Source organism: Triticum dicoccoides, chromosome 2B (assembly GCF_002162155.2).
Source record: "Triticum dicoccoides isolate Atlit2015 ecotype Zavitan chromosome 2B, WEW_v2.0, whole genome shotgun sequence".
NCBI classification, from domain to species: Eukaryota; Viridiplantae; Streptophyta; class Magnoliopsida; order Poales; family Poaceae; genus Triticum; species Triticum dicoccoides.
In genome coordinates this window covers 778,621,314-778,633,006 of record NC_041383.1, presented here as the reverse complement: position 1 = coordinate 778,633,006, position 11,693 = coordinate 778,621,314, and the positions used below count along the sequence as shown (strand labels likewise).

At 51.2% G+C, this 11,693-nt stretch overlaps 1 pseudogene; it reads right to left on the bottom strand.

The window, feature by feature from the left end:
* LOC119361390 overlaps nt 1–11,693 on the bottom strand; it is a 92,171-nt pseudogene that overhangs the window by 64,882 nt on the left and 15,596 nt on the right.

The window sequence follows — 11,693 nt, the reverse complement described above, 5'->3', positions numbered from 1 at the left end:
TTCAAAAACTTAGGCGAGCACTGAGCTGCAGCTAAGCCCCCGAGTGGAAGGCTGGCTTACCACTCGGTAGGATTTTCAAAAACTTAGGCGAGCACTGAGCTGCAGCTAAGCCCCCGAGTGGAAGGCTGGCTTACCACTCAGTATGATTTAGAAACTTAAGCGAGCACTGAGCTGCAGCTAAGCCCCCGAGTGGAAGGCTGGCTTACCACTCGGTAGGATTTTCAAAAACTTAGGCGAGCACTGAGCTGCAGCTAAGCCCCCGAGTGGAAGGCTAGCTTACCACTCGGTAGGATTTTCAAAAACTTAGGCGAAACGGATTCGCAGCTAAGCCTCCGAGTGGAAGGCTGGCTCTCCACTCGGTAGGATTTTTTTTACAAACTTAGGCGAAACGGGTTCGCAGCTAAGCCACCCACTGGGGACAGATTTGTGAGAACAAAAGCAATAACAATCACTGAGAAAATTATTAAACTCTTGTCTTTGATGAATACACTACAGAAATACTTTTATTACAACTCATCTGAGTGAAAACTTAAGTATAAAAGGGGCGGAGTAGGTCCGCATTCCAGGCTCGTGGATCGTCAATCTGGCGATCGATGTTGTAAAGGCGGTATGCTCCGTTGTGGAGAACTTTGGTAACAATCAAGGGGCCTTCCCAAGTAGGGGCTAGTTTGTGCGGCTTCTGTTGGTCGACTCGGAGGACCAAGTCTCCTTCTTGGAAGGCTCGTCTCTTCACATTTCTGGCGTAGAATCGACGCAAGTCTTGCTGATAGATGGTCAATCGGAGCATGGCCATCTCTCTTTCCTCTTCTAGGAGGTCGACTGCATCCTATCGGGCTAGTTCCGCTTGGGCTTCAGAGTAGAGCTCGACTCGCGGCGCATTGTGGAGCAGGTCGCTTGGCAGAACTGCTTCAGCTCCGTAGACCAGAAAGAACGGAGTCCTCCCGGTCGACCGATTTGGAGTAGTCCTAAATCCCCAAAGAACTGATGGCAGTTCGTCGACCCATGCACGTGCTGCGTGCTTAAGGTCGCGCATCAACAGAGGTTTTAGTCCTTTGAGAATCAGGCCGTTTGCTCTTTCTGCTTGTCCATTCGACTGAGGGTGGGCGACTGAAGCGTAGTCGACTCATGTGCCTTGAGAAGCGCAAAAAGCTTTGAATTGATCAGAGTCAAAGTTTGACCCATTATCGGTGATGATACTATGCGGAACTCCATATCTGAATATTAATTCGCGGATGAAGATGATGGCAGTGCCTGCGTCAAGATTTTTAATGGGCTTGGCCTCGATCCACTTGGTGAACTTGTCGACTGCCACCAGTACATGAGTGAAGCCGCTCCTGCCAGTTCTCAGCGGTCCAACCATATGTAAACCCCAAACAGCGAAAGGCCAGACAATCAGGATGGTCTTCAGGGCTGAGGAGGGCTTGTGTGACATGTTGGAGTAGAACTGACATCCTTCACACTTGTCGACTATTTCTTTTGCCATTTCATTTGCTCTGGGCCAGTAAAAACCAGCTCGGTATGCTTTGGCCACGATGGTCCGAGAGGACGCATGATGGCCACAGGTCCCCGAGTGGATGTCGTTGAGAATCATTCGACCTTCTTCCGGTGTTATGCATTTCTGGCTGACTCCAATCACACTTTCTCTGTATAACTGCCCCCTCATGACAGTAAAGGCTTTGGATCGGCGGACGATCTCCCGAGCCTCTTCTTCATTCTCTGGGAGCTCTTTCCTCAGAATATAGGCGATATAGGGCACCGTCCAGTCAGGAGTAATGACCAGAACCTCCATGATTAAGTCGACCATAGCTGGAACCTCGACTTCAGTCGGATCTGTGGCACTTTTCGGCTGCGGGGCTTCCTCAGTGAAAGGATCTTCTTGAACCGACGGCGTGTGAACATGCTCCAAAAACACGCCACTCGGAATGGCTTCTCTCTTGGAACCTATCTTCGCCAAGTCATCGGCTGCTTGATTTTTCAGTCGGGGGACGTGATGGAGCTCTAATCCCTCAAATTTCTTCTCCAGCTTTCTAACTGCATTGCAGTAACCAGTCATGGTTGCGCTTCTGACGTCCCACTCCTTCATCACTTGGTTGACCACCAAATCCGAGTCACCATAGACCATGAGGTGACGGATGCCGAGTGAAATGGCCATACGCAACCCGTACGAGAGTCCTTCGTATTCTGCTTCATTGTTGGAGGAATTGAAGTGAATCTGGAGTACATATCTGAGCTTATTTCCTCGGGGGGAAACCAACACTACCCCGGCACCAGAACCATTCAGCATTTTAGAGCCATCGAAGAACATGGTCCAGTGCTCCGAGTGAACTTGAGTCGGTAACTGCTGTTCCGTCCACTCGGCGAGGAAATCCGCTATTGCTTGGGACTTGATAGCTTTCTTTGCCTCAAATCTGATATCCAGGGGAAGGAGTTCAATCGCCCATTTTGCCACTCGACCAGTTGCGTCTCTGTTGTGCAGAATCTCTGATAAGGGGGCGTCGCTGATGACTATGACGATATGGTCAGAGAAGTAGTGAGCAACTTTCTTTGTGGTCATGTAAATCCCATATACAAGCTTCTGATAATGAGGGTATCATTGCTTGGATGGGGTCAGGACTTCGGAAATGTAATATACTGGGCGCTGAACTTTGAAGGTTTTCCCTTCTTCTTCCCGTTCGACCATAAGTACAGTACTGACGACTTGTCCTGTGGCTGCAATGTAAAGCAGCAAAGGCTCTTTGCTGATCGGGGCAGCAAGCACCGGCTGGGTGGAAAGCAGGATTTTTTGCTCTGCAAACGCCGTGTCAGCTTCAGGAGTCCACACGAACTTGTCTGACTTCTTCATCAGTCGGTAAAGGGGCAATGCCTTCTCACCGAGACGAGAGATGAATCGACTTAAAGCGGCCAAGCAACCAGTAAGCTTCTGAACATCGTGCACACGCACAGGTCATTTCATTCGGAGTATAGTGCCAACTTTCTATGGGTTTGCATCGATTCCTCGTTCGGAAATGAGAAAACCGAGTAACTTTCTGCCAGGAACTCCGAATGTGCACTTGGATGGGTTAAGCTTAATATCGTACCTTCTGAGGTTGGCAAAAGTTTTAGCGAGGTCAGTCAGCAGGTTGGAACCTTTCCATGACTTGACCACAATGTCATCCATGTACGCTTCCACATTCCGACTGATTTGAGTGAGCAAAACACTTTTGAATCATCCTCATGAACGTGGCTCCGGCATTCTTGAGGCCGAATGGCATGGTGACATAACAGAAGCATCTGAATGGGGTGATGAAAGCTGTTTTGATCTCATCGGGTCCAAACAGACGGATCTGATGGTATCCGGAATAAGCGTCCAAGAAAGACAGTCGCTCACATCCCGCAGTCGAGTCGACTATTTGGTCGATGCGGGGAAGAGGAAAATGATCTTTCGGGCAAGCCCGATTGATATGCTTAAAATCGATGCACATGCGAAGTGAATTGTCCTTTTTGGGGACCATGACGACATTGGCGAGCCACTCGGAGTGGTAGATCTCTCGGATAAACTCTGCTGCTAGGAGCCGAGCCACTTCTTCGCCTATGGCCTTCCTTTTCTGGACGGCGGACCGTCGCAGATGTTCCTTCACAAGTTTTGCCTTCGAATCGACTTGCAGACGATGCTCAGCCAGTCACCTGGGTACACCTAGCATGTCAGAAGGTTTCCATGCAAAGATGTCCCAGTTCTGACGGAGGAACTGGATGAGCACTTCTTCCTATTTAGGGTCGAGTGTTTGTGGAGATATGAGTCGGAGCAGCGTTGGGGTCGGTCGGGTGGATATGAACTGGTTTAGTCTCACCGGACGACTGGAACGCTGACTCCGTGGCGGGCTTCTTCGCTCGCAACAAATCACTCGGGTCTGCATTCCTCTAATGTTCCTGCCACTCTTCTGCCACCATCTGAGCGTCGGCGATCTTTGAGCCTTTCTGGAAGCACTCTTCCTCCTTCTTGCGATTACCGATGACAGTGATCACGCCTTTAGGGCCAGGAATCTTCAATTTGAGATACACGTAGCATGGTCGAGCCATGAAACGTGCATAAGCAGGCCTGCCCAAGATAGCATGGTAGGCACTCTGGAAATCTACAACCTCAAATGTCAGCTTCTCTTTGCGGAAGTTCTTGGAATCGCCAAAAACCACATCAAGAGCAATCTGGCCGAGTGAAGCGGCTTTCTTGCCAGGAATGACTCCATAGAAACTCATATTACTCGTGCCGAGTCTGGACATCGGAATGCCCATCCCCTCCAGTGTCTATGCGTACAGTATGTTCAGACTACTACCGCCATCCATCAGTACTTTGGTCAGTCGAGTACCTTCGACGACCGGGTCGACCACTAGAGCCTGCCTCCCAGGGGTGGCAATGTGCGTCGGGTGATCTGACTGGTCGAATGTAATGGCGGTTTGAGACCACTTCAGATAATTGGGGGTCACTGGAGCAGCCATATTCACCTCTCGGTTTATCACTTTCAGTCGGTTTTTGCTCTCAACGTCAGCAAAAATCATCAGGGTGGAATTGACTTGTGGATACTCTTCGTCACTGTCCTCTTTGCCCTCAACCTTGTCTGACTCCTTTTCTTTGTCCTTGGACTGCTTTCCTTGGAACTGCTGTATCAGGAGTCGACACTGTCGAGTGGTATGCTTCGGGTAAATGAAGTTACCCTCTTCGTCCTTCTTGGTGTGGATGTGACATGGCAAATCCAGCACATCATTTCCTTCTTTATCTTTTACTTTCTTGGGGTTCCAAGGCCCTTTGGGCTTCCCTTTGAACTTGCCTTGGTTCAGGGCCAAAGCTTCTCCAGGAGCGGCTGGCTCGGCCTTCCGCTTTTGCTTCCGATTGGAATTTCCGCCTCCGGTATCCTGGGCGACTGACTTGTGCTTGCCGCTTCTGAGCCGATCCTCTTCCTCACCATTGGCATATTTGGTGGCTATTTCCATCATTCGACTCAGAGACATGTCTCCGGTTCGACCGAATTTCAGGCTTAGCTCTCTGTATTTTATGCCCTCCTTGAAGGCATAGACTGCCTGGTGATCAGATACATTCTTAACTGTGTGATGCAGCGTGATCCATCTCTGGATGTAATCTCTCAATGATTAATTCGACTTCTGCACACAAGATTGCAGCTCTGTCAGCCCTGCTGGTCGCTTGCACGTTCCTTCGAACGTTCTGACAAACACTCGGGAAAGGTCTTCCCACGTGTAAATGCTGTTGGGTGTCAACGAATTCAACCATGCTCTGGCTGACCCTTCCAACATAAGAGGCAGATGCTTCATGGCCACCTCGTCGTTTCCGCCGCCGATCTGAACAGCCACTCGGTAGTCCTCAGGCCAAGTATCGGGCTTGGACTCACCGTTGAACTTGCTGACTCCAGTCGCCAACCTGGAGTTGGGAGGAATCACTGCGGCTCGGATGGCTCTGCTGAAACACTCTGGTCCGGAGACATGCACTCGACTGCTGGTGGGTACATCTCTGTCATTGCCCTCTCTGTGAGCTCTGTTCCGGTCGACCAGACCCTGAACGATGATGGATCTCACATCAAAGCCTGGTTCCCTGGGGTCGACTGGAATCCTTCGCCCGCCACTGTGCTGGCGTCTATCATCCTGCTGTCGAGGCACACAAGATCCTCCCCTCGAGGGAGCAGTGGGAACTCGACGTCGATCATTGCGATCGAATCGGTGATCATACTGCTCATAGTTCCTGTTCTGATCATGCCGGTCACCACGCCCTTCGCGCCTCGGGGGCGATCTGGGGCTGTGAGCCGATTGGACCGTATTCGCTGCCACGGATCTACTGTGAATCCTGTTCCACGACTGCGATACAGCTGAATTTTGATCTCCTGCTGCCCGGAGCAAATCTCTGATCTGCATCAAACCTCTGCCAGCCTCTGACTGGGAAGGCTGAATCGACTCTGCTATACGGGTTGCAGCAGCTAAATTCTGAATCGGAGTTCGATATACCTGAGTCGGAGGTTTAAAGAGTTGGCGTTGACTGGAGTCTGGAACCCGTTGCCGCGCGCGCTCGTCGAGTGCTCGCTGAAGGTTCTCCAGTCGAGTGCGCTCAGCCAGGTTGGCAAAGCGCGCGTCCTCTAAGGCGTGAGCCTCTGGGGTTTCTCCAATGATCGGAGTGTGAAGCGCATCCATGTTCCGGCGGCGAAGCTCTTCCCTCTGCTGCGAATTGAGGGGCTCGGGACGGTACTCCTCATGGTCTTGCGACGGATCGCCTCCGCCGTTGCCTCCCTCAGTGCCAGGAAAGCAGGGGGGACCGTGTGGTCCATTGACCATCAGTACCTCCGCCGCGGGATCACTGCTGTCGCACTCGGATGCGATCTCTGCGGAGCCAGTTGACAGGTCGAACAGGCCGTAGAGAGATTCGTCGGGCTCCATTGCCGCGACTTGGGCGGTGGTCGACTGGCGAGCCACTGCGTGCCTCATCCACCGCTGAAGCCTCGACCGACCGGAGCGCTTACGCCGGCGGGAAGCTGGGAGGGAGGATGACACAAAAACTGGCTGATACTGAGTCGACGGTTGCCGCAGGCGGACGCCGCGGACGCATGCTCGAAAATGCGTAGCTCTGCGGACGGGGAGTGCATCCACGTCGAGCGGAGCCTCCTGCAGCCAGGCAGAGTCGTCGGCGACGAATGTGAGCACGCCGAGACGGATCTCGCGGCCCTCAACCAAAACTCCACCTGAAACCATGATGATGGGAATCGGAAAAATTGCAACTTCTCCAATAAGTCGCTAAGACACCTGCCCCATAGTGGGCGCCAACTGTCGCGGTTCTAAGTCTGACAGTAGTGTAGGGGGGGTACTAAGGAGAGGCAAGATCCTTGCTATGGAGTAGTTGTGCACACAAGTGTTTTACGAGTTCAGGCCCTTCTCGGAAGAAGTAACAGCCCTACGTCTCGGAGCCCGGAGGCGGTCGACTAGATTATATGTGTGAGAGTTACCGGGGTGCGAACCCTTCTACCAGTGGAGGGGGGTGGCTTATATAGAGGGCGCCAAGACCCCAGCCAGCCCACATAGCGGAGGGTTAAAGTACATTAAGGTCAGGCGTTACTGGTAACGCCTTACATAAAGTGTCATCATGACCATAAAGACTACTTAATTACAGACCGTTTGGATACAGAGTAGATCTTGAACTCTTGGTGGTCGAGTGAGTCTTCATGGTTGAGTGTCTTCTAGTCCGTCGAGTGGAGTTCCTCTTGGTCGACTGGAAGACGGCTTCTTCTAAAAGATGTCCTTAGAGAGGGTATCTTGGACAGGTTCATGACCCTACCCTAGGTACATGACTTCATCAGCGGCGGCCTGTGGAGGAAGCGGCGGCGGCCTGCGGAGGGAGTAGCGGCGGCGAGCTAGTGGGACTGTGAGAGCCTACGGAGGAACTGCGGTGGCCTGCAGATCCGGTGCTAGGCGACGGCGGTGGTGGCCTGTGAAGGGAGCGGCGGCGGTGGCCTGCGAAGGGAGCGGCACCGGCACCGAGCCGAGCTGCGGAGAGTGAATTGGGAATAGGAGTGGGTCTGTTTTTTTAGGGAAGGGGAGGGATCTGGTTGGCATGGGGAAGGAAGTTGTGGGCTTTTTTGCTTTAAACACAAACAGTTATGCCACGTAAGCAAAAAAAGGACCGACATGTCATAAACGTGTTTAACAGAGCCAAATCCGCCAATCAGTCGTTTTTGCAAAACGATTACACGGTAGATATAATGTCTTCTGCAATAAAAATGACCTAGCCTTCAAAGTGGTGGTTCCATATAATTTACTCGGGTGGGGGTGGTGTGTCCGTGGACACACCACCTGCTTGTTGTCATTATGTTTCTCGTCCTCGTCGGCGCCATCCTTGTTGTCGTCGTCCTTCTACTCCTTGATTGGGCCGACAAAAATGACGTGCGTTCCGGGGAAGAACTTGCGCAGCTTGGCAATGACGTCGACAAGGTCCATGCTGTCGATCACTGTCATCTTGTGATCCTTCATATGCACGGTCATTAGGTGATTCCTGAGCTAGAGAGGAGAGGTCCTCAGAACGAGTTCAGATTGAACCAGTGATTTGGGGTGAAATTTCTATGCATTAGGCCACATTTCCTCTCCATGATCGCAAAAAAGCAGAGCAAAACACACAATTAAGCAATAGAGGGGAGAAAGAGCATTACCATGGAGACCTGAGTTGGCCTTGAGCCCCCTCCGCTTCAGCTTGTCATCGTCCATGTCCAGCTTCAGCACAACCTTCTGCACCCGACCATCAGACAACAAATACCATCATAACTCTAACCAGCAAAACCAAGAGCCGCAACTAAAATCAGGAAAGACCCCCTCCTGATTCCCCAATCCGACCTGCCGCAGTCACCTTCTGTCAGCAACGCAACCCCAGCCCCAGTCAAGACTACACGACCATTGGAAAGGAAACAACCGTTGGGCCAGCAACACGGCCCAAAGGCAAGACAAGGTTGGGCCCATTAACTACAATGTCTCTCTTGTTCTTACTAAAGGAAGTTAGCTTTTTTTTGAGACTAAAGGAAGTTAGCTCATCTCATCTCACTTGGAGAGGAGGAAAGTGGCTTCAGCCAAGATCTATAATCGTTGTATCTATTTGAACTCTTTGTGTAGGTGGAACAATCCGTCAAAAAGTATGAGTAGAGAGCTAGATCCTTACAATTGGTATTCAGAGCTATCGGTCCTCGGTTCACGAGTCCTGGAGAACCCCAAGCACCACCACAAGACCAGGTACAAGGATCGACGATGGGAGCAAGCCATGGAATAGCACTCGTCGGAAGTGTGAGAGATCTACGAGCTTCTCAAGTCAGACTCCAATTCCATGGATAATCACTTCAGGGATCAATGAGAAAACTTGTTGTTGGTTTTCCACAAGGTGCTCAGCTCAATGATACGACTGAGACGCTTGACAACATCATCATAACGCTAGTCGATGGCGTACGGGCGGAGTTGAGCGGCAACATCGTGCAAATTCACTCAGATTTGTTCATATCCAAAGGGTGACCAATTCAAACACCTAAGGCGAGGTCGGTGGACAAGGCGACTCCGGCGTAGTCTCTTTGCAGCCAGCGTGGCATAGCCGGTAAACGATCAAGGCACAGATTGAGAGCATCGGGGGAAGGCACATAACATCTATGTCCCTCCTCCGGTACGATAAGAAACAAGGGGGGCTGAGAGTGGTTGATATGGGGCAATGAATGTATGTTTGTTGTGTATAAGTAGCTCGGGTAAATAGAGATGAAGATGTAATCTAACGAGAATTAGTTGGAAATATCTGTAAAAAATCTACCTTATCCATTTGTAAATTGAAACATGAGCGGTCTCATTTTTGGCAAGGCCCGAAGAAGGTGAATTCTTTTTCTTCTAGTGTTGTAGGAAACGGTGGTAAATGGAGAGAGAACTAGGTTATGGAATGATTTTCTGATAAGAAACAAACCCATTTGTGTTAAGCATGCTTGTTTGTCGTGTAATCCAAAATTTAGTGTAAATAGTAGTGCGGCTACATTTTTTGAGAGGGGTGGGGAAGCATTAGGTTTAGAAGAGTTACTCCTTGTGTGCAAAAAGGCCAAGGGACATATGTTAAGTCGCATAAACCCTTAAAAATACTTCTAAGTTTTTGGGAGTGCAAAAGTTTTCTTCCTCCTATATCCAACAACAGCTTGTTGTAAGTAAAACTCATTGCTATCTCTGGGCGTCCGCCTCAATGGAACAAACTTGTGTTTTATGGGAAGTGGAGCAAACTTGTAGAAACCTAGAAACTTGTAGAACCAACACCTTGAAAATCGTCGATGTATAACAGAAAACGCGAGCAGTCGACCTGTGTACCAAATTGTAGCCCCAGAGAAGAAGATGTCAAAGAGGGCCTGTCGAACGCCTGAGGTCCTACCAGACAGAATCAGTGAGGCCTTACCTCACGAGCTTCATGCATTTCTGTTTTAAGACCTATAGATGAATTATTGTGTTCCTGAATGTTTTATTTTCCTTTTTAAACATGTGTCTCAACGTGGTTGTTCAGCGGTTTCGTTATGAAATGAAATCAAGAGTGAAGAACTCCTCAATTTGACAAAAATAGGCTCAACTATTCACTACTGGAATTCTGTCCTACGCCGAGTGCCACAGACACTCCGCAAAGGGCCGAAAACCGCCGGCAAAGCCTTTGCCGAGTGTCACCCTCGGCAAAAGCCACCCGCGTACACCTCTTCGGTAAACAGGAGTTTGCCGAGAGCTAGAACACCGGCTCTCGGCAAAGAGTTTGCCGAGAGCCAAACAGTACCACTCGGCAAAATAAAGTAGCTAACGAATAGCAGACGATGACGGCGGTTCCTGACACATGGGACCAGGGGCAGCAGGCCAAGGGCCATCTTTGCCAAGCGCAACTCTCGGCAAAGCCAGCCAGTAGGTGGCTAACATGTGTTAGCTCCTGACACGTGGCCATCTTTGCCGAGTGCCCCTCTCGGCAAAGCCAGCCAGTAGGTGGCCGACACGTGTCAGCTCCTGACACGTGAGACCAGGCGAACAGGCCGAGGGCCATCTTTGCCGAGTGCCCCTCTCGGCAGAGCCAGCCAGTAGGTGGCCGCCACGTGTCAGCTCCTGACAGGTGGGACTAGGCGAACAGGCCGAAGGCTATCTTTGCCGAGTGCCCCTCTCGGCAAAGAGTGCCAACTTTGCCGAGGGTGGCTCTCGGCAAACTCTATATTTGCCGAGTGCCGTGCTCGGCAAGCTCAGCCAATAGCGGAAGGCCACATCACTTCTCCTAAAAGCCGTGAAAATATTTTGCCGAGAGCCACCGTCGGAAATTCTTTTTCCTTTACCGAGAGTCCTCTCGATAAAGTTGCCAGGAGGGCTACAGGTTATTATCCTTTACCGAGAGGCCTCTCGATAAAGTTGCCAGGAGGACTACAGGTTATTATCCTAAAAGGGTGCGTTCTGGTCCAGTTTCACAGTCATTGCCAAGAGCAGCCCTCAGCAATGGTGTGTAACGCCCCGGATTCGATGCGCCAGGTGTCTTCCAGTTATTCGATGTCGTTGCCATGTCATTTGCTTGCGTGTTGCATTTTATCATGTCATCATGTGCATCTCATTTTGCATACGTGTTCGTCTCATGGATCCGAGCATTTTCCTCGTTGTCCGTTTTGCAATCCGACACTCCTATGTCCTCCAGCGTCCCCTTTTTGTCTCTCGTTCTGTGCGGGTGTTAAACATTCTCGGAATGGATCGAGTCTTGCCAAGTGGCCTTGGTACACCACCGGTAGACCACCTGTCAAGTTTCGTGCCATTTGGAGTCCGTTTGATACTCCAACGGTTAACCGGGTAGCCGCAAAAGCCTCTTTTGTTGCAGCCCAACACCCCTCCAAAACAGCCCAATAACCCATCCAAACCCCCTCCATCCTCTTGTCCGTTCGATCACAATCGCATGGTCGAAAACCGCTTCTCATTTGAAGTCTCCTAGCTCCATCTACCTATAAATATGTGCTCCTCGTCCAAATTCGTGGATGAAACCCTAGCTTCTTCCTTCTCTCGCCGCCGGACATGTCCGCGCCGCCACTGGACGCGTCCGCCACCGCGCCCGGACCAGTCCCAAGCCGCCACCTGTCCTCCCCGCGCCTCCCACCTCCGCGGCCCGCCGAAGCCCCCAGCAGGCCCGCGCGGCCCGTCCGCCCCGCCGCCGCGAGCCCACACCGCGC